At 34.9% G+C, this 10833-nt stretch overlaps 3 non-coding genes and 1 pseudogene across 3 annotated transcripts; all 4 read left to right on the forward strand.

Annotated features, from left to right (window-relative positions):
- The first annotated feature begins 825 nt into the window (after positions 1-825).
- On the forward strand, positions 826-942 carry LOC143254678 (U5 spliceosomal RNA). The gene has a single exon (XR_013030324.1). It is a non-coding gene; the product is annotated as a U5 spliceosomal RNA (small nuclear RNA).
- A 2636-nt stretch (positions 943-3578) lies between these two features.
- LOC143254704 (U5 spliceosomal RNA) lies at positions 3579-3694 on the forward strand. The gene has a single exon (XR_013030351.1). It is a non-coding gene; the product is annotated as a U5 spliceosomal RNA (small nuclear RNA).
- A 2646-nt stretch (positions 3695-6340) lies between these two features.
- LOC143254679 (U5 spliceosomal RNA) lies at positions 6341-6457 on the forward strand. The gene has a single exon (XR_013030325.1). It is a non-coding gene; the product is annotated as a U5 spliceosomal RNA (small nuclear RNA).
- Positions 6458-9102: 2645 nt separating this feature from the next.
- LOC143254661 (U5 spliceosomal RNA) lies at positions 9103-9213 on the forward strand (annotated as a pseudogene).
- The last annotated feature ends 1620 nt before the right edge of the window (positions 9214-10833 follow it).

Here is a 10833-nt window from a genome sequence, read left to right on the forward strand (position 1 = left end):
ACGTGCACAGCAAAGAATAACGGAACACAAGCAAGAGTGGTAGCGGCCAAATACTAAAGATAATGACTTATGAAAACAGCATTCGAAGATACTTCTGTTTCTAGATTTCTCTTTGTAAGATTTAGGTTAACGGCAGACGTTGTACACATCAAGCGATGTCCAACAAGGATCGCGCATTTTCGGACAAACTCGAACCCCTAAACTGTGATTAGACTTTGAGAAATCTTGGACGTTGTTCTAACTAACGCCGTTTCAGGAGCATACGGGAAGAAATAAATACGTTTCATACAGTTGTTTAGTTATTGATGTTCCTGGTTATCATAAGATTAGAAAGTAAATTCCCAGATATTTGAGAAATTTACGCTTCAGTTATACAACTAGTTTTTCGATCAGAGTTAAATGGATTACTCCCGATTACATATAGCTTTTTACTCTTAACTTTAAAGGCTATAATGCAGCAGAAACACCTAGAACATCAGATAAAATTTTGCGTCTAACAAGACAGTTAGTCTCACTCTAATATAACGTAACCGGAGTTTTAATGCTCTTTTCTAAAATATATCGTTCTCTCCCTTTTCGGACGATAAGGGCGAACTTGTCCACATTGTTATCGTTTCGAGAAGTTTGGTACGTTTTCTACAATACAATTGACATTCTTATTTAAAAACAAAAACAAGGTAATAAAAATGGTAGAACTTAAAAGTTTGATCACATTTTAAGAAGTGTGAAGGTGAAATCTACATGACGATGTCTAATTCGTGTAACACCCACGAAACGTTTAGAAATTGTTTGTATAAGTAGAGGCGTTTGGGAAAAGTAACTTCAATGCTCAGGTTTCCCTTCAATTCGTATTAATCTTTCGCCTTTTACTAAAGATTACCGTGGAGGGGAACATTACAATGAGCCTATAGGCGAATTTTTGAAGTCTCACTTTTGTGAGACAACAATCTATGGATAAAAATAGACTTGAAGAAGCGACTCTCAGGTCCACTTTTGTGGTGCATTAATTTTAGTGCGAGTTGTCGCTCTTAGTTTTGTTTCTCGATGAAATATTGGGTATAAGAGAAACGTTTTAATGTTAAAACATCTGTTAGCCATTTCTTGTTTGCTTTCGATAATGATGGGGCATGACAGCTATTTTACAGCTGACTGAAATAAATAAATTCTGGGAAATGTCCAACAGAGGCAGTCGGTAAATTCCTCTATGAGCCAATCAAAGTTAAGATCATTTGTGAAATGAATTATTAGCGTTTTCGTAGAATAATTATAGGGAAAAATCAGTTAGATTAACAACTTGTACTATATTGGAAAGCCAGTGCTTTTTCGTAATACTACGTTCCAATAATGACTTCACGAACAAATGTATAACCTGACATTGTTGTTAGTCTATCTGCTGAAAGTATGAAACGAACAGACAACAAAACGTTTGTTGATTTCTTAGTTTAGAGTCTGCGTTTGTTAAAGCGGTTGTCTTTAATTGAACACGTTGCTGATAGAAAATTGCTAATTCGAAAACGATACGTGTTTAAAACTGAATCGATATTCGTTCTATGTTTTATGCACTTGGATCTCACACTGTGTGTCTGAAGCTTGTTTTAGACTTATTATACTCGCTAGTCACTTGTGAGATGTCACTGCACTTGGATTTCTTGTACCCACCGCGTCACTAAAAATCGTAATGGGAAGACCCTAATGGAACTACCATTCTATCTCGATAAATGCATTTAGGCTTTCATGACTCCGTCTGTTTCGAGAACTAGGCCGTAACGTGACACACACACACTGAGTTTTAACGTAAGCTACGTTTCAGTAATATATACTTGGCATCAGCGAGGAGAAATATGCGCATATTTCTCTTTCGGTGCATGAAAAGTTTAAACCTGTTGAACATAATTGTCGTTGTGTTGTTTCAGTAAAACTGCAATATTCCGCGCAATAAATATCTGGGTTTTACAGATGTAAGAAAGGCACAACACTGTAATTTTAAATAAATACATAATTAAAATGAAACAGTGGATTTTTATATGTTTTCCGTTCGTAAAATTTCTGCATCGTCTTTCTTTCTAGAAAGTGTGATTTTAAAATTCGTATTTGAAATTGGTCTATTTATTTTGAATAACACCAAAATATTTTGTATTATATTGTGAGAGAATTATACACTGCTCGGAAGAAGGGAGCTCTTCTTTGAACTGTAATTCCCTGAAAAGTGCTCCACTTTGCAAAACTTCACTTGTCTGCAAAATGGGATTTTCTTTGCGTTAAATTGCCTTGAGAAATCGGCGCATAGTTGCGTCTACAATGTATGGAAAAAAAGTGTCTCGGTTTTGCTCTCTGTTATGACTGCATTGGAAGAAAAGAGGGACATTGCGATAAAATACTGCGACTACAGAGATAAGAAATGCGAATTCTCCACTGTCCTAAGTTGCTCGTATGCAAATCATGACACATAATAGCTCAACCAACAGTTTAAGAAGAAACTGGTTACTTTCTTTATTGGTTAGACAAGAAGATGGCTTGTATTATTCTATTGTAGTTTTCTTTGAGAGGTATTTTAATGCATTTTCTTTTCAGAGTGACATTTTATAAGTATTTGTTTCGTATTTTTTCTAGTTAATTTAGTTAAAATCGTTTATTACTCAAAATACCGTTGTTCTTTAATTTAAGAAACTTCGTCAACACATGTACAAGATAATAGACAGTTAACGTGGACTTTGAATCGTTAAAACGTGAGCACACGTTCAAGTACTTTCGTGTCACGTGCACAGCAAAGAATAACGGAACACAAGCAAGAGTGGTAGCGGCCAAATACTAAAGATAATGACTTATGAAAACAGCATTCGAAGATACTTCTGTTTCTAGATTTCTCTTTGTAAGATTTAGGTTAACGGCAGACGTTGTACACATCAAGCGATGTCCAACAAGGATCGCGCATTTTCGCACAAACTCGAACCCCTAAACTGTGATTAGACTTTGAGAAATCTTGGACGTTGTTCTAACTAACGCCGTTTCAGGAGCATACGGGAAGAAATAAATACGTTTCATACAGTTGTTTAGTTATTGATGTTCCTGGTTATCATAAGATTAGAAAGTAAATTCCCAGATATTTGAGAAATTTACGCTTCAGTTATACAACTAGTTTTTCGATCAGAGTTAAATGGATTACTCCCGATTACATATAGCTTTTTACTCTTAACTTTAAAGGCTATAATGCAGCAGAAACACCTAGAACATCAGATAAAATTTTGCGTCTAACAAGACAGTTAGTCTCACTCTAATATAACGTAACCGGAGTTTTAATGCTCTTTTCTAAAATATATCGTTCTCTCCCTTTTCGGACGATAAGGGCGAACTTGTCCACATTGTTATCGTTTCGAGAAGTTTGGTACGTTTTCTACAATACAATTGACATTCTTATTTAAAACAAAAACAAGGTAATAAAATGGTAGAACTTAAAAGTTTGATCACATTTTAAGAAGTATGAAGGTGAAATCTACATGACGATGTCTAATTCGTGTAACACCCACGAAACGTTTAGAAATTGTTTGTATAAGTAGAGGCGTTTGGGAAAAGTAACTTCAATGCTCAGGTTTCCTTCAATTCGTATTAATCTTTCGCCTTTTACTAAAGATTACCGTGGAGGGGAACATTACAATGAGCCTATAGGCGAATTTTTGAAGTCTCACTTTTGTGAGACAACAATCTATGGATAAAAATAGACTTGAAGAAGCGACTCTCAGGTCCACTTTTGTGGTGCATTAATTTTAGTGCGAGTTGTCGCTCTTAGTTTTGTTTCTCGATGAAATATTGGGTATAAGAGAAACGTTTTAATGTTAAAACATCTGTTAGCCATTTCTTGTTTGCTTTCGATAATGATGGGGCATGACAGCTATTTTACAGCTGACTGAAATAAATAAATTCTGGGAAATGTCCAACAGAGGCAGTCGGTAAATTCCTCTATGAGCCAATCAAAGTTAAGATCATTTGTGAAATGAATTATTAGCGTTTTCGTAGAATAATTATAGGGAAAAATCAGTTAGATTAACAACTTGTACTATATTGGAAAGCCAGTGCTTTTTCGTAATACTACGTTCCAATAATGACTTCACGAACAAATGTATAACCTGACATTGTTGTTAGTCTATCTGCTGAAAGTATGAAACGAACAGACAACAAAACGTTTGTTGATTTCTTAGTTTAGAGTCTGCGTTTGTTAAAGCGGTTGTCTTTAATTGAACACGTTGCTGATAGAAAATTGCTAATTCGAAAACGATACGTGTTTAAAACTGAATCGATATTCGTTCTATGTTTTCATGCACTTGGATCTCACACTGTGTGTCTGAAGCTTGTTTTAGACTTATTATACTCGCTAGTCACTTGTGAGATGTCACTGCACTTGGATTTCTTGTACCCACCGCGTCACTAAAAATCGTAATGGGAAGACCCTAATGGAACTACCATTCTATCTCGATAAATGCATTTAGGCTTTCATGACTCCGTCTGTTTCGAGAACTAGGCCGTAACGTGACACACACACACTGAGTTTTTAACGTAAGCTACGTTTCAGTAATATATACTTGGCATCAGCGAGGAGAAATATGCGCATATTTCTCTTTCGGTGCATGAAAAGTTTAAACCTGTTGAACATAATTGTCGTTGTGTTGTTTCAGTAAAACTGCAATATTCCGCGCAATAAATATCTGGGTTTTACAGATGTAAGAAAGGCACAACACTGTAATTTTAAATAAATACATAATTAAAATGAAACAGTGGATTTTTTATATGTTTTCCGTTCGTAAAATTTCTGCATCGTCTTTCTTTCTAGAAAGTGTGATTTTAAAAATTCGTATTTGAAATTGGTCTATTTATTTTGAATAACACCAAAATATTTTGTATTATATTGTGAGAGAATTATACACTGCTCGGAAGAAGGGAGCTCTTCTTTGAACTGTAATTCCCTGAACAAAGTGCTCCACTTTGCAAAAACTTCACTTGTCTGCAAAAATGGGATTTTCTTTGCGTTAAATTGCCTTGAGAAATCGGCGCATAGTTGCGTCTACAATGTATGGAAAAAAAGTGTCTCGGTTTTGCTCTCTGTTATGACTGCATTGGAAGAAAAGAGGGACATTGCGATAAAATACTGCGACTACAGAGATAAGAAATGCGAATTCTCCACTGTCCTAAGTTGCTCGTATGCAAATCATGACACATAATAGCTCAACCAACAGTTTAAGAAGAAACTGGTTACTTTCTTTATTGGTTAGACAAGAAGATGGCTTGTATTATTCTATTGTAGTTTTCTTTGAGAGGTATTTTAATGCATTTTCTTTTCAGAGTGACATTTTTATAAGTATTTGTTTCGTATTTCTTCTAGTTAATTTAGTTAAAATCGTTTATTACTCAAAATACCGTTGTTCTTTAATTTAAGAAACTTCGTCAACACATGTACAAGATAATAGACAGTTAACGTGGACTTTGAATCGTTAAAACGTGAGCACACGTTCAAGTACTTTCGTGTCACGTGCACAGCAAAGAATAACGGAACACAAGCAAGAGTGGTAGCGGCCAAATACTAAAGATAATGACTTATGAAAACAGCATTCGAAGATACTTCTGTTTCTAGATATCTCTTTGTAAGATTTAGGTTAACGGCAGACGTTGTACACATCAAGCGATGTCCAACAAGGATCGCGCATTTTCGCACAAACTCGAACCCCTAAACTGTGATTAGACTTTGAGAAATCTTGGACGTTGTTCTAACTAACGCCGTTTCAGGAGCATACGGGAAGAAATAAATACGTTTCATACAGTTGTTTAGTTATTGATGTTCCTGGTTATCATAAGATTAGAAAGTAAATTCCCAGATATTTGAGAAATTTACGCTTCAGTTATACAACTAGTTTTTCGATCAGAGTTAAATGGATTACTCCCGATTACATATAGCTTTTTACTCTTAACTTTAAAGGCTATAATGCAGCAGAAACACCTAGAACATCAGATAAAATTTTGCGTCTAACAAGACAGTTAGTCTCACTCTAATATAACGTAACCGGAGTTTTAATGCTCTTTTCTAAAATATATCGTTCTCTCCCTTTTCGGACGATAAGGGCGAACTTGTCCACATTGTTATCGTTTCGAGAAGTTTGGTACGTTTTCTACAATACAATTGACATTCTTATTTAAAACAAAAACAAGGTAATAAAAATGGTAGAACTTAAAAGTTTGATCACATTTTAAGAAGTATGAAGGTGAAATCTACATGACGATGTCTAATTCGTGTAACACCCACGAAACGTTTAGAAATTGTTTGTATAAGTAGAGGCGTTTGGGAAAAGTAACTTCAATGCTCAGGTTTCCCTTCAATTCGTATTAATCTTTCGCCTTTTACTAAAGATTACCGTGGAGGGGAACATTACAATGAGCCTATAGGCGAATTTTTGAAGTCTCACTTTTGTGAGACAACAATCTATGGATAAAAATAGACTTGAAGAAGCGACTCTCAGGTCCACTTTTGTGGTGCATTAATTTTAGTGCGAGTTGTCGCTCTTAGTTTTGTTTCTCGATGAAATATTGGGTATAAGAGAAACGTTTTAATGTTAAAACATCTGTTAGCCATTTCTTGTTTGCTTTCGATAATGATGGGGCATGACAGCTATTTTACAGCTGACTGAAATAAATAAATTCTGGGAAATGTCCAACAGAGGCAGTCGGTAAATTCCTCTATGAGCCAATCAAAGTTAAGATCATTTGTGAAATGAATTATTAGCGTTTTCGTAGAATAATTATAGGGAAAAATCAGTTAGATTAACAACTTGTACTATATTGGAAAGCCAGTGCTTTTTCGTAATACTACGTTCCAATAATGACTTCACGAACAAATGTATAACCTGACATTGTTGTTAGTCTATCTGCTGAAAGTATGAAACGAACAGACAACAAAACGTTTGTTGATTTCTTAGTTTAGAGTCTGCGTTTGTTAAAGCGGTTGTCTTTAATTGAACACGTTGCTGATAGAAAATTGCTAATTCGAAAACGATACGTGTTTAAAACTGAATCGATATTCGTTCTATGTTTTATGCACATGGATCTCACACTGTGTGTCTGAAGCTTGTTTTAGACTTATTATACTCGCTAGTCACTTGTGAGATGTCACTGCACTTGGATTTCTTGTACCCACCGCGTCACTAAAAATCGTAATGGGAAGACCCTAATGGAACTACCATTCTATCTCGATAAATGCATTTAGGCTTTCATGACTCCGTCTGTTTCGAGAACTAGGCCGTAACGTGACACACACACACTGAGTTTTTAACGTAAGCTACGTTTCAGTAATATATACTTGGCATCAGCGAGGAGAAATATGCGCATATTTCTCTTTCGGTGCATGAAAAGTTTAAACCTGTTGAACATAATTGTCGTTGTGTTGTTTCAGTAAAACTGCAATATTCCGCGCAATAAATATCTGGGTTTTACAGATGTAAGAAAGGCACAACACTGTAATTTTAAATAAATACATAATTAAAATGAAACAGTGGATTTTTGATATGTTTTCCGTTCGTAAAATTTCTGCATCGTCTTTCTTTCTAGAAAGTGTGATTTTAAAAATTCGTATTTGAAATTGGTCTATTTATTTTGAATAACACGAAAATATTTTGTATTATATTGTGAGAGAATTATACACTGCTCGGAAGAAGGGAGCTCTTCTTTGAACTGTAATTCCCTGAAAAAGTGCTCCACTTTGCAAAAACTTCACTTGTCTGCAAAAATGGGATTTTCTTTGCGTTAAATTGCCTTGAGAAATCGGCGCATAGTTGCGTCTACAATGTATGGAAAAAAAGTGTCTCGGTTTTGCTCTCTGTTATGACTGCATTGGAAGAAAAGAGGGACATTGCGATAAAATACTGCGACTACAGAGATAAGAAATGCGAATTCTCCACTGTCCTAAGTTGCTCGTATGCAAATCATGACACATAATAGCTCAACCAACAGTTTAAGAAGAAACTGGTTACTTTCTTTATTGGTTAGACAAGAAGATGGCTTGTATTATTCTATCGTAGTTTTCTTTGAGAGGTATTTTAATGCATTTTCTTTTCAAAGTGACATTTTATAAGTATTTGTTTCTGTATTTCTTCTAGTTAATTTAGTTAAAATCGTTTATTACTCAAAATACCGTTGTTCTTTAATTTAAGAAACTTCGTCAACACATGTACAAGATAATAGACAGTTAACGTGGACTTTGAATCGTTAAAACGTGAGCACACGTTCAAGTACTTTCGTGTCACGTGCACAGCAAAGAATAACGGAACACAAGCAAGAGTGGTAGCGGCCAAATACTAAAGATAATGACTTATGAAAACAGCATTCGAAGATACTTCTGTTTCTAGATTTCTCTTTGTAAGATTTAGGTTAACGGCAGACGTTGTACACATCAAGCGATGTCCAACAAGGATCGCGCATTTTCGCACAAACTCGAACCCCTAAACTGTGATTAGACTTTGAGAAATCTTGGACGTTGTTCTAACTAACGCCGTTTCAGGAGCATACGGGAAGAAATAAATACGTTTCATACAGTTGTTTAGTTATTGATGTTCCTGGTTATCATAAGATTAGAAAGTAAATTCCCAGATATTTGAGAAATTTACGCTTCAGTTATACAACTAGTTTTTCGATCAGAGTTAAATGGATTACTCCCGATTACATATAGCTTTTTACTCTTAACTTTAAAGGCTATAATGCAGCAGAAACACCTAGAACATCAGATAAAATTTTGCGTCTAACAAGACAGTTAGTCTCACTCTAATATAACGTAACCGGAGTTTTAATGCTCTTTTCTAAAATACATCGTTCTCTCCCTTTTCGGACGATAAGGGCGAACTTGTCCACATTGTTATCGTTTCGAGAAGTTTGGTACGTTTTCTACAATACAATTGACATTCTTATTTAAAAACAAAAACAAGGTAATAAAAATGGTAGAACTTAAAAGTTTGATCACATTTTAAGAAGTATGAAGGTGAAATCTACATGACGATGTCTAATTCGTGTAACACCCACGAAACGTTTAGAAATTGTTTGTATAAGTAGAGGCGTTTGGGAAAAGTAACTTCAATGCTCAGGTTTCCTTCAATTCGTATTAATCTTTCGCCTTTACTAAAGATTACCGTGGAGGGGAACATTACAATGAGCCTATAGGCTCAATCTATGGATAAAAATAGACTTGAAGAAGCGACTCTCAGGTCCACTTTTGTGGTGCATTAATTTTAGTGCGAGTTGTCGCTCTTAGTTTTGTTTCTCGATGAAATATTGGGTATAAGAGAAACGTTTTAATGTTAAAACATCTGTTAGCCATTTCTTGTTTGCTTTCGATAATGATGGGGCATGACAGCTATTTTACAGCTGACTGAAATAAATAAATTCTGGGAAATGTCCAACAGAGGCAGTCGGTAAATTCCTCTATGAGCCAATCAAAGTTAAGATCATTTGTGAAATGAATTATTAGCGTTTTCGTAGAATAATTATAGGGAAAAATCAGTTAGATTAACAACTTATACTATATTGGAAAGCCAGTGCTTTTTTGTAATACTACGTTCCAATATTGACTTCACGAACAAATGTATAACCTGACATTGTTGTTAGTCTATCTGCTGAAAGTATGAAACGAACAGACAACAAAACGTTTGTTGATTTCTTAGTTTAGAGTCTGCGTTTGTTAAAGCGGTTGTCTTTAATTGAACACGTTGCTGATAGAAAATTGCTAATTCGAAAACGATACGTGTTTAAAACTGAATCGATATTCGTTCTATGTTTTTATGCACATGGATCTCACACTGTGTGTCTGAAGCTTGTTTTAGACTTATTATACTCGCTAGTCACTTGTGAGATGTCACTGCACTTGGATTTCTTGTACCCACCGCGTCACTAAAAATCGTAATGGGAAGACCCTAATGGAACTACCACTGAGTTTTTAACGTAAGCTACGTTTCAGTAATATATACTTGGCATCAGCGAGGAGAAATATGCGCATATTTCTCTTTCTGTGCATGAAAAGTTTAAACCTGTTGAACATAATTGTCGTTGTGTTGTTTCAGTAAAACTGCAATATTCCGCGCAATAAATATCTGGGTTTTACAGATGTAAGAAAGGCACAACACTGTAATTTTAAATAAATCCATAATTATAATGAAACAGTAGATTTTTGATATGTTTTCCGTTCGTAAAATTTCTGCATCGTCTTTCTTTCTAGAAAGTGTGATTTTAAAAATTCGTATTTGAAATTGTTCTATTTATTTTGAATAACACGAAAATATTTTGTATTATATTGTGAGAGAATTATTCACTGCTCGGAAGAAGGGAGCTCTTCTTTGAACTGTAATTCCTTGAAAATGTGCTCCACTTTGCAAAAACTTCACTTGTCTGCAAAAATGGGATTTTCTTTGCGTTAAATTGCCTTGAGAAATCGGCGCATAGTTGCGTCTACAATGTATGGAAAAAAAGTGTCTCGGTTTTGCTCTCTGTTATGACTGCATTGGAAGAAAAGAGGGACATTGCGATAAAATACTGCGACTACAGAGATAAGAAATGCGAATTCTCCACTGTCCTAAGTTGCTCGTATGCAAATCATGACACATAATAGCTCAACCAACAGTTTAAGAAGAAACTGGTTACTTTCCTTATTGGTTAGACAAGAAGATGGCTTTTATTATTCTATTGTAGTTTTCTTTGAGAGGTATTTTAATGCATTTTCTTTCAGAGTGACATTTTATAAGTATTTGTTTCGTATTTCTTCTAGTTAATTTAGTTAAAATCGTTTATTACTCAAAATACCGTTGTTCTTTAATT

The sequence above is a fragment of the Tachypleus tridentatus genome, chromosome 6 (assembly GCF_004210375.1).
Source record: "Tachypleus tridentatus isolate NWPU-2018 chromosome 6, ASM421037v1, whole genome shotgun sequence".
Lineage (NCBI taxonomy): Eukaryota > Metazoa > Arthropoda > Merostomata > Xiphosura > Limulidae > Tachypleus > Tachypleus tridentatus.